At 57.2% G+C, this 9,796-nt stretch overlaps 1 long non-coding RNA gene across 1 annotated transcript; it reads left to right on the top strand.

Annotated features, from left to right (window-relative positions):
* Nucleotides 1-1,489: 1,489 nt before the first annotated feature.
* LOC115282937 lies at nt 1,490-7,899 on the top strand. Its single transcript, XR_003904810.1, has 2 exons — nt 1,490-1,522; nt 7,830-7,899. It is a non-coding gene; the product is annotated as an uncharacterized LOC115282937 (long non-coding RNA).
* Nucleotides 7,900-9,796: the final 1,897 nt, after the last annotated feature.

Here is a 9,796-nt window from a genome sequence, read left to right on the forward strand (position 1 = left end):
ATAAATGGTGTCGGTTTCTCTCTATTGAAAACTTCTTTGTTAAATGCTTTTATAGACTATTTTGTTGAACTACGGCATTGACACGGAAGAGCAGCCGGTTCTAAGTGTGCCGCGTCACCTGCATCTGCGCGTGGAGGTACCGGGAGCCTCCGTTCGAACCCGAGCAAGCCCGGGGCCTGGGGGAGGCCGTGATCTCCGCTCCAGGGGGAAGATACGAAAGAGCAGAGAGGTTAAGTGCTTTTTCCAAGGTTCCCAGCTAGGAAGGGACATAACCAGGAGGGACAGCCAGGCCCCCCGGGACAGCCAGGCCTCCGGGGACAGCCAGGCCTCCGGGGACAGCCAGGCCCCCCGGGACAGCCAGGCCTCCCGGTCCAGTAGGGAACAGCTCAGAAAGCCGATGTGTGTCGCAGCGGCTGCTGGGAGGAACATTTCCCCAGGGAAGGAAAATTTCTGAATCAAGACCGGTCCCTTGAACATCTTAGGCTTTTACAAAAGGTTTGGAAGGAAACACCGCTTTGCTTTGTCCTCACGGGTGTCACTTTGCGTCTGACGGTGCCAGGCCTTGTCCCAGGGCGGCCGGGTCCCCAGCCTGGAGTTCGGGCAGCGGGGGATGGGCAAGGCTCCTTTCCTAGACTCCCAGGCTGTTCCGGGGGCTGAGGCCATAGAGCCTCCAGGTTCAGCCAGTAAAAACACAGGATGCCAGTTCGTTACCTTCTAATTCCAGGTAAACAATAATTGTTTTAAAGTATACCTTTATGTCTTAAACACCACACGGACATGCTCAGACCGCAAAGGCTGCTTGCCGCTTACCCAAAGTCAGACCTAGCTGGGCCTTCCGGGTTTGGTCTCGCGAGGGACTCCTGAACTGGAGGGCTGAGCGGAGTGCGCCCAGAGGCCCAGGGGGCCCGAGGGGCTGCGCGGACCCCTGCCCAGGGACCAACGCCCCTGCGGCTGCGGCCCCGGGCAGGCCCCGTGTTTATTTACGTTTTCAGCGAAAGCAAATTAAGATCCACTCGCTCTTGAGAACTGTGACACAACGGCTCTGACGAGAAGTGGGGACGCCTGGCTTGTCTCAGCCTGGTGTGGCCCGCGTGGGGCTTGCATTCCGGCCGGCCGGGCCCCACAGGCCTCCGGTCACATGTTTCTGCCGCGCTGGTCCGCCTGGCGAGGAGGGAGCACCTCGTGTCACCCCCGGCCCCACAACAGCCCAGGGCAGGCGCTGTCCCCGTGGAGCAGTGGCGGAAACTGAGGCACGGAGATTTAGAATCATGCAGGAGCTCACTGGGCTGATACCTGGCACCCCTGGGGTGTCAACCCTGACCTCCGCCCCGGCCACCCGGCCACCTGGCCACCCGACTACAGACTACCAGTGAGCTCAGCTCAGGGAGCACTTTGCAAAGCCCCATGGCCAGAATCCCCATTGAATGGGCCTGGCCTGGGGCCTGGGAGGGGGAGGAGCTTGGAAAGCTCCCTGGGAGATGCCAGTGGACAGAGAGGAACCAGGCTTCTCCCTGTGACAAAGGTCAGTGTGTGCTCTGAGGAAGTCCCCCTGCGGGAGGAGGAGAAGGAGGAGGAAGAGGAGGAGGGGGAGGGGAGAGGGAGGAGGGGGAAGAGGAGGAGGAGGGGGAGGAGGAGGGAAGAGGGAGGAGGGGGAGGAGGAGGAGGGGAGGAGGAGCGGGAGAGGAAATCTGGGGCTTTCAGAGCTGGAGGGCGTGCTGCGGGGAACAGAGGCACCGAGGGGGATGCAGCCCTGGGTGAATAAACAGAGGTGCCATTGCTCCAAACGCGGGCCTGTCTTGGGCCTTCCTGTCCACGTTGCTGGGATCCCCAGCTTCGCCTGAACCAAAAGCACTGATGCAAGGTCACCAGGACGCAGTCCCTTCCAGCCTCAGGCCCTTGACTGGCAGTTTCCAGTTGGAAAGCTCATCCGGGCCCCTCCTCCTGGAGGGCAGTGGAGGGGAGTGGGGGAGGGGCAAGGCAGCTGGAAGTGACAAGGGCAAAGGAGAGCAGGCCCAGAGTCAGAGAAGCCTTCACTGCAGCTGACTTCTGGAGCCTGGCAGACTTCCCTGGCCCGCGGATGCCCCCCCTCCCCGCCCCCACTGACCCACTGCCCTCGAACAAGCATCCTTTCCCAAAGGATGTCCCGTGGCACAAGTTCTGGTGTCGTAAGTCTGGGACATCTTGCGTACTCTAAACCTTGTTGGAGACTTGCAGCATCTACAGGCACATTGAAGGCTCTGAGAAGTCCTGCAGCAAAGTTGGTTTTGTTTAATATAAGTGTTGACACTTGGTGACTCAGCCTTTCTCTGTATAAGAAGGAAATCTGTGAAGGTTTCGCACTAGGTCCTGCAGACAGGCAGTGGCTGCAGAAGGCTCGTGGTTCCCCCCCGGGCGTCCCACGGACGGTTCCCTAGGGAAGCAGGCAAGTAGGGTGTCCCTGGGAGCGGTGACGTCCCGGTTAATCTTCCGGAAGAGTCACCCCGTCCTCAGGCTGCTGGTGAGGGACGGAAGCCTCCTCTCTGGGGAAGCACTTCGCACGAGTCCAGGACGGATCTCTCTCTGGCAGAGACTCAGCTCCTGTTTGCTGACTCTCGGGACTTGGGGGGCAGCCCTGGCTTCCGTGGGGAGAGGATCCTAGTGTGGGGGCACCGGGCGACCTCGGGCCCCACATTGTCTATTCTGTAAAACGTGGTCCCACGTGACAGCTGCCCATCTGACGGGAATGGTTACAGACACTTTGAAAATCGGCGGCCAAACTGCCCAGAGGTGGAAAAAGCTGGGGGGGGTATCAGCCCAATGAGCTTCTGCATGATTCTAACTCTCCGTGCAAACAATGTGTTTGATTGTGAAAGATCTGAAGATCAGACAAAGAGGCTTTAAAACTACTGGGGCACCTGGGTGGTTGGGTCGGTTGAGCGTCTGACTTTGGCTCAGGTCATGATCTCACGATTCGTGAGTTCGAGCCCCACGTCGGGCTCTGTGCTGACAGCTCAGAGCCTGGAGCTGCTTCGGATTCTGTGTCTCCCTCTCTCTCTGCCCCTCCCCAGCCTGCCCTCTCTTCCTCTCTCTCTCTCTCAAGTAAATAAATGATTAAAAAAATAAATATACCAACATTGACCTTAGATAAAGGTGTCTATGCACACAGTAATACCCATTGATATATTGTGGTCCACACGTGTATGTATAGTGAAAATAATATTTGCTTATTATGAACACAGAAAAATACAAAGAAGAAACCACCAAGTCACCCATAATCCCACAAAGTTGGGCAGCTGGTATTAGCATTTGGCGTAGCGTTTCCTATATTTTAATGTATTTCTCTTATTATATGTGTTATGTTTCCGTTTTCTGCAAGATGTCCATGTGTATACAGCCCTGGCAGCCGTCATTTTGTTTGTTTCTGATTTTTTACTGTTTATATATTTAATGTTTATTTATTTTTGAGAGAGAGCACAAGAGGGGGAGGGGCAGAGAGAGAGGGAGACACAGAATCCGAAGCAGCTCCAGGCTCTGAGCTAGCTGTCAGCACAGAGCCTGACGCTGGGCTCGAACCCACCAACTGTGAGATCGTGACCTGAGCCGAAGTCGGACGCTTAACCGACTGAGACACCTAGTGGGGCCCGCAACCTTCATTTTTTAAAAACAATTTATTGAGGTGAAAATCACATAAAATAAGATAACCATTTAAGGTGAGCAACTCAGTGGCATTTAGTGGGTTCCCGCCATGCAAGCCACACCTCTGTCGAGTTCCAAGATGTTTCCAGAGCCTTCCTTTGACCTCAGCAGAGCTGGGCACGCTCTTCTGCCAAAGAAGGGGGCTGTGACTAATTTAACTCTAAACCTGTTACAGGGGCGCCTGGGGGGCTCAGTGGGTTGAACATCCCACATCGGCTCAGGTCATGATCTCACGGTTAGTGGGTTCGAGCCCTGCATCGGGCTCTGTGCTGACAGCTCAGAGCCTGGAGCCTGCTTTGGATTCTGTGTCTTCCTCTTTTTCTGCCCCTGCCCCGCTCACGCTCTGTCTGTCTCTCAAAAATAAATAAACTTTTAAACCTGTTACGAATAGTTGTTTAAATCCCCTGCCGAGAGCGTCCCTTGCACACCGGTTGTCTGTGAGTCTGTCCGTCTGCCTCCTGCAGCTCGGTCCTCACCTCTACACGGCGGACTCAGGGAGCGCCTCTGCAGCCGCGATCCGCCTCTGCTGCCCAGGCACGGGTCCCACCGCCCAGCAGGTGGGTCCCCGTGGATGCGGGGAGTCCTCCCTGGTGTCACGTGCCCGGAACCCAGCCCGTCCGTCTTCTGTCCTTGTCTCTCTCTGAGCCATCCCTGCGCAGCCCATCCCCACGTCCAGGCGACTTTAGCCCAGAGTTCCTGTCGGATACCCTGGAGTTTCTCTCTCCACATCTCTCCGTCACCTGCCATGGCCCCAGTCTGGATGACTGCTTTAGGCTCCCGCTAGACTCTGGTCTCCTCCTGTCACATGTAACTCATCTAGACCTGCCGTTTCAGAATGCCGGTCTGCTCATGCCAGCCGGGCTCCTCCCTCTCGGAACCCTTCCACAACCTCCCGTTCTTCTTAGGATAAAGATCGGAGTCACGGACGTGCCTGCAGGGCCTGCTTCCCCCACCATCTCTCCAGCTTCTCTGGGCACAAGCCTCCCGGGTCCTCCTCCAGTTCCTTGCAGGGACCATATTTCCTCCCACCACAGGGCCTTTGCACAAGCTGCTCTCTGCCTGTAGTCTCCTTCCCCGCCTTTCCTCCTGATTAATCTTTGCTCGCCTTCCTGACTTGACCCCAGTATGTCCTCCTACAAGAAGTCCTCCCTGATCCCAGAACAGATGTGGAACGTTTAGTGTATACTCTCATTGCACCTTTTTTCTTTTTAGATGTATTTTGAGAGATAGAGAGCAAGTGAGGGAGAGGCAGAGAGAGAGAGGGAGACAGAACCCCAAGCAGGCTCCGTGCTGTCAGCACAGAGCCCGATGTGGGGCTTGAACTCACAAACCATGAGATTGTGACCCAAGCTGAATCAAGAGCCAGACGCACTCCCCACATTGCACCTTCCTCTACGATGGTTTGACTCGTGTCCATTTTCCCTACCAAAGTATAAGGCTTAGAGGGCAGGGGCCATAATGAGTAATCAAGAAATATATGTTGAATCAGCCAACGAAAAAACAATGCCGTCAAGAGGGCAGAGCGCACGGGCATTTTAAGCTCTTGATACATCTCAGCAGAGCGCTTTCCAGACCGGCAGGAGCAGGGCACCCTCCCACATCGCACACGCGGGCGTCAGAGTGGCCACACCTTTACCGCAAAGTCTGCACCTGCAGCAAGACCGCCATCATCTGACAAGTTCAAGCTCGGAAACCGCACAAGCCAGAGAAGAGTCAGCAGGAGAGATGCCGAACCCAGCTGAGGCAGGCACCTGGTGTGACGGGGCCCCTCCCTGGCCAGAGGACAGAAAACCTGGAAACCCGGGCGGGACGGCAGGGGAAGGGACTAGCGGGGCGCTGCCAGGAGAGAGAGAAGGAAAGGTGGGCGGAGGCAGCCGGCACGGGCGGTGGCCAGGACACGGGGTCTCAGGCCTGCAGGTGCAGAATGGGGAGCACTTGAAGGGCCACCTTGCTGGCACCTGGGCCGAGAAGACCAGAGACGGGGACTGCCAACCAGATCTCCACCTGTGGCCTCCTCCCAGCGGGCTGCTTCAGGTCAGGAGATCACGATGTCCGTCTTTCCAGCACACTGGCTTCCTTTAATGAGCGAGTGGCTACACTGGGAGTCTCATGCATCAAAGGATTCGGTTCCAGCTGGCTCGGAACCGGGGCCTTCAGTCTAAGAACCTCCAAGGAGCTCAGTTCTGCTCTCAGCAGCCGCATGCGCTCCGACGTGGATCCTTCCCTGGTTGAGCCTTCAGATGAGACCCGGCCCCAGCCAGCCCCCTGACAGCCATCTGTGAGATCCTCTGCGGCCCACAGCCCAGCCAAGCCGGGCATGCGTTCCTGACCCACAGAAACACGAGATGTTAAACAAGGGTCATTTGAAGCCGCTGACTTTGTGATATTTGTTATGCAGCATAGATACCCGATACACTTCCATGTGCCTTGGCTTCCCCCTAACACGAAGGCTGGGGTGGTCAGACTCCTGCAGAGTGGCTCAAGGCTGCAAGTTTAAGGGCTACAATTAAACAACACGCCCTCCCAGATTCAAAGGGAGGGGCCACGGAGGAACGCCAAGGTCACATTGTGGAAGAGCCCGAGGGGTGCAGAGATCGCCGTTATTGGAAATGATGCTGACACAGCCCGTTCTTGGGCCACAGCGACTCACATGCCTGCCGTATGCAGAATACGCCCAGCACCCCCAGCACTCCGGACCCCTGGTCCACGTGCTGTGGGTGCGGACCCCAGGTGCAGGACCGGGCTTCTAGGCCGCCTGGTGCAGATGGCACTCCTGGGGAGGGCCCCTCCAGTCCTGCGCCCACCTGGGCCTTTTCCTGAGTCCCACTTCTGCCTCAGAAGAAATGGGTTTGCAACTGAGTAACTTTCTCCATCGGCTTCCAACAGGCCGAGTCCCCCAGCGCCTCTTTTTTTCATTCTGCTCTGCCTTCATCCCATGGAGCCCCCAAACCTCATTTCTTTAAAAGCTTGGGGGCTGCCTATGTGTTAATTTAAAGTCCGCTCCTTGCGATAAAAGCCTGACCCAGAAAACTTTTTTTAAAATTCCTGGACTTTGTGTTGAGCGGAAGGCACAGGGTGTTCCTGTGTGCTCTGCACCCTCCGCCCAGTTTCTCTTCTTCTTTTTTTTAAAGTTTATTTTGAGAGAGAGTGGGGGAGGGGCAGAGAGAGAGGGAGAGAGAGAGAATCCCAAGGAGGCTCGGTGCTGTCAGCGTGAAGCCGGACGCGGGGCTTGAACTCAGAACCATGAGATCATGACCTGGGCGGAAGGAAGTCAGAGGCCTAACCGACGGAGCCACCCAGCACCCTACCCCTCTCCTTCTTCTTTTTTTAAAAATGTTTATTGATTTTTGAGAGCGAGGAGACAGAGCCTGAGCCGGGGAGGGGCACGGAGAGGGAGACAGAGAATCCGAAGCAGCTCCAGGTTCCAAGTTGTCAGCACAGAGCCCGACGCGGGGCTTGAACTCACGAACCTCGAGATCATGACCCGAGCCGAAGTCAGACGCTCAACCGACTGAGCCGCCCGGGTGCCCCTCACCCCACCCCTCCTCTTAACACCTTGCAAGAGTGAGTGCATTTGTCACAACCGATGGGCCAGCACTGACCCATGGTCATGAACTAGAGTCCGTGTTCACGCGAGGGCTGACTCTTGGCGTGGTGCCTCCGCACGCGGGTTTGGACAAACGCGTGGTAGCACGGGTCCACCACGGCGCTGTCCCGGCAGCAGCTCGCTGCTCTAAGCCTCCCCAGTGCTCCCCCTGCTCCGCCCTCCCTCCGTCCTGTCTACCCCACGGCAGCCGCTGATCACAGAACTTGAGAGAAAGCCCTTCTCTGTCCGTGAGGACGCGGTGGGAGAAGCCCCCGGAGAGGCCGGCAGACCCCTGAACAGAGAGGGTCCGCCAGGCAGGACCCTCCGGGTGCCTTTGTCTGTCAGAGAGCGTCTGTGCAGCACCTTGACCCCCCACCCCCACCGCCGGGTCCTCACCACAGACGGCACAGTCACATCGGCACTTCTTTGTTCTGAGCCCCTCTCTGACTTTGAAAACCTTTGCTGGTTTGCAGGGATTGTTCTGGCTTTTCCCATTTCCCCCGCATTTCACTTGAAGCTTGAAAAGTTTGCCCTTAGTTCATCTGACTCCGTTTTCGTTTTATTATAGGCAGAGGCTTTCTTCCACACTCCGCCTGGAAACGCCCTCAGCGCATCAAGTTCACCGGGCACACTTGAGGTCAGTTTCCTACGTCAGCTCGGCCCAGCTGTCCGCCACCACTGGGTGAAGGCTTCCTGTGCGCCAGGGCACAAGAGCCCTCTCTTCTCCCTCGGGGTCTCCCCGACCCCCGGTAAGGCTCTCGGGCTTCTGTGCCCGCCGCCCGCCCCCAGACGATGCCACCTGTTCCAGTGACAGCAGCAGGCTTCGGTGGCTAATATGCATTGTCTTTTTCTTTTTTTTATGCTTGTTTATTGGAGAGAGAGAGAGCATGCCAGCAGGAGAGGGGCAGAGAGAGAGAGAGAGGCCGAGGTAGGCTCCGAGATGTCAGCACAGAGCCCAACGTGGGCTCAGTCTCGTGACCTGAGCCGAAATCAAGAGTCGGATGCTTAACCCGCTGAGCCGCCCGGCGCCCTATACATTGCTCTCCTAATCAGGACATCTGCCTCGCGAGCTCTGTAAGGTATTGGGATCTGCGTTTGTAGGAGCAGAAACGGAGACTCGGATAAGTCATGTGGCTTGTCACAAGTCACATGGTTAGTAAGTGAGGGAGCTGAGGGCTGAAATAGAATTTTTAAAAGTTGTCTAGCCCAGTGGCCTGGGGACACTTTGTGAAGGAGCAACATAGCAGTGTATGAGGCAATGACCATTCAAGGTATCATTTAAAATTTTTTTTAACATTCATTTATTTTTGAGAGAGAGGGAGAGAGAGGGAGAGACAGAGAGAGACAGAGCATGAAGGGGGGAGGGGCAGAGAGGGAGACACAGAGTGGGAAGCAGGCTCCAAGCTCTGAGCTGTCAGCACAGACCCTGACGCAGGGCTCGGACCCATGAACTGTGAGATCATGACCTGAGCCCAAGCCGGAAGCTCAACCGACTGAGCCACCCAGGCGCCCCTCTCTCTCAAAAATAAATAAACGTTAAAAATATTTTTTTAAGAAAAAAGGGGAGCCAGGGGGAAGGACTCACGCACCCAGCCACACGTCCCTCAGTTCTCATTTACGCGTTGTTTCCCCCTCTCTGGCAGGAAATAAAAATGCTCCTTGGCCCCCTGGAAAGAAAAGGAAAGCTGGAGAAAAGCGGCTGCCGGTGGGGCCAAGATGGCGGGCGGGGCAGGCAGCGGGGCGCCCTTCCTGGGAACCTGCTCCCCACGCCTGTCTTCCCCTGGGGCCCGCGAACCTGGAAGGCCTGGGCCTGGGTGCCTCCACGCGTTTGAGATCCTCCGCGCCTGCGGCCCCGCCACGCCCTCCCTCTGCCGGGAACAGCCCGCCTCCCTCACCTCTGCTACCTGGCAAGCTCCTACTCATTCTTTAAAACCGCGTTCTGGCAACGCCTTACCACAGCTCTGACCTCGCCCTCTAGACAAAATGTATCACTTTCTCCTCTGTGCGTTAGTTTTTTAAATTACGGAACATTTCCTTAAAGATACAAAAGCACAGAGAATTCTTCTGTACACCCTTTGCCAGGACACGCGCGCTGTCGTCACTGCCTGCTTTCCGCGTCCCGTGTCTGCCCTTCCGAGCCGCGCGCAGTCCCCGGCACAAAGCGGACAAATGTGTCTCAGGTGGAACAGAAATGATCTGATCCCACGCACCCATTTTACAGATGCGCTCATCAGAGGAGTCAGTGCAGTCTGCCTCCTTTGACTACCAGAAAGACCCTGCCCGGGCCCACGAGGCCTGTGTACACCCCCCCAAAGCCCCGCACGCCCCCACCCCCACCCCCCGCCCCCTCCCGGGCTGGGCCGCCGTGCCCAGGCCTCTCCCCGGCGTTCTCTCCGCCCCCGGGGCCACCTGGCCCTCCCCGCGTCCGCGCCTGGACTCTGGACTGGGAAGTGGCTGGGCGCCCCCGGAGGCAGCCCTCCGCGCTGGGGGGCGGTGTGGGGGGCCTGCGGGGGGCCACCAGGGCGCCCCCACCCT

The sequence above is a fragment of the Suricata suricatta genome, chromosome 17 (assembly GCF_006229205.1).
Source record: "Suricata suricatta isolate VVHF042 chromosome 17, meerkat_22Aug2017_6uvM2_HiC, whole genome shotgun sequence".
Taxonomy (NCBI): domain Eukaryota; kingdom Metazoa; phylum Chordata; class Mammalia; order Carnivora; family Herpestidae; genus Suricata; species Suricata suricatta.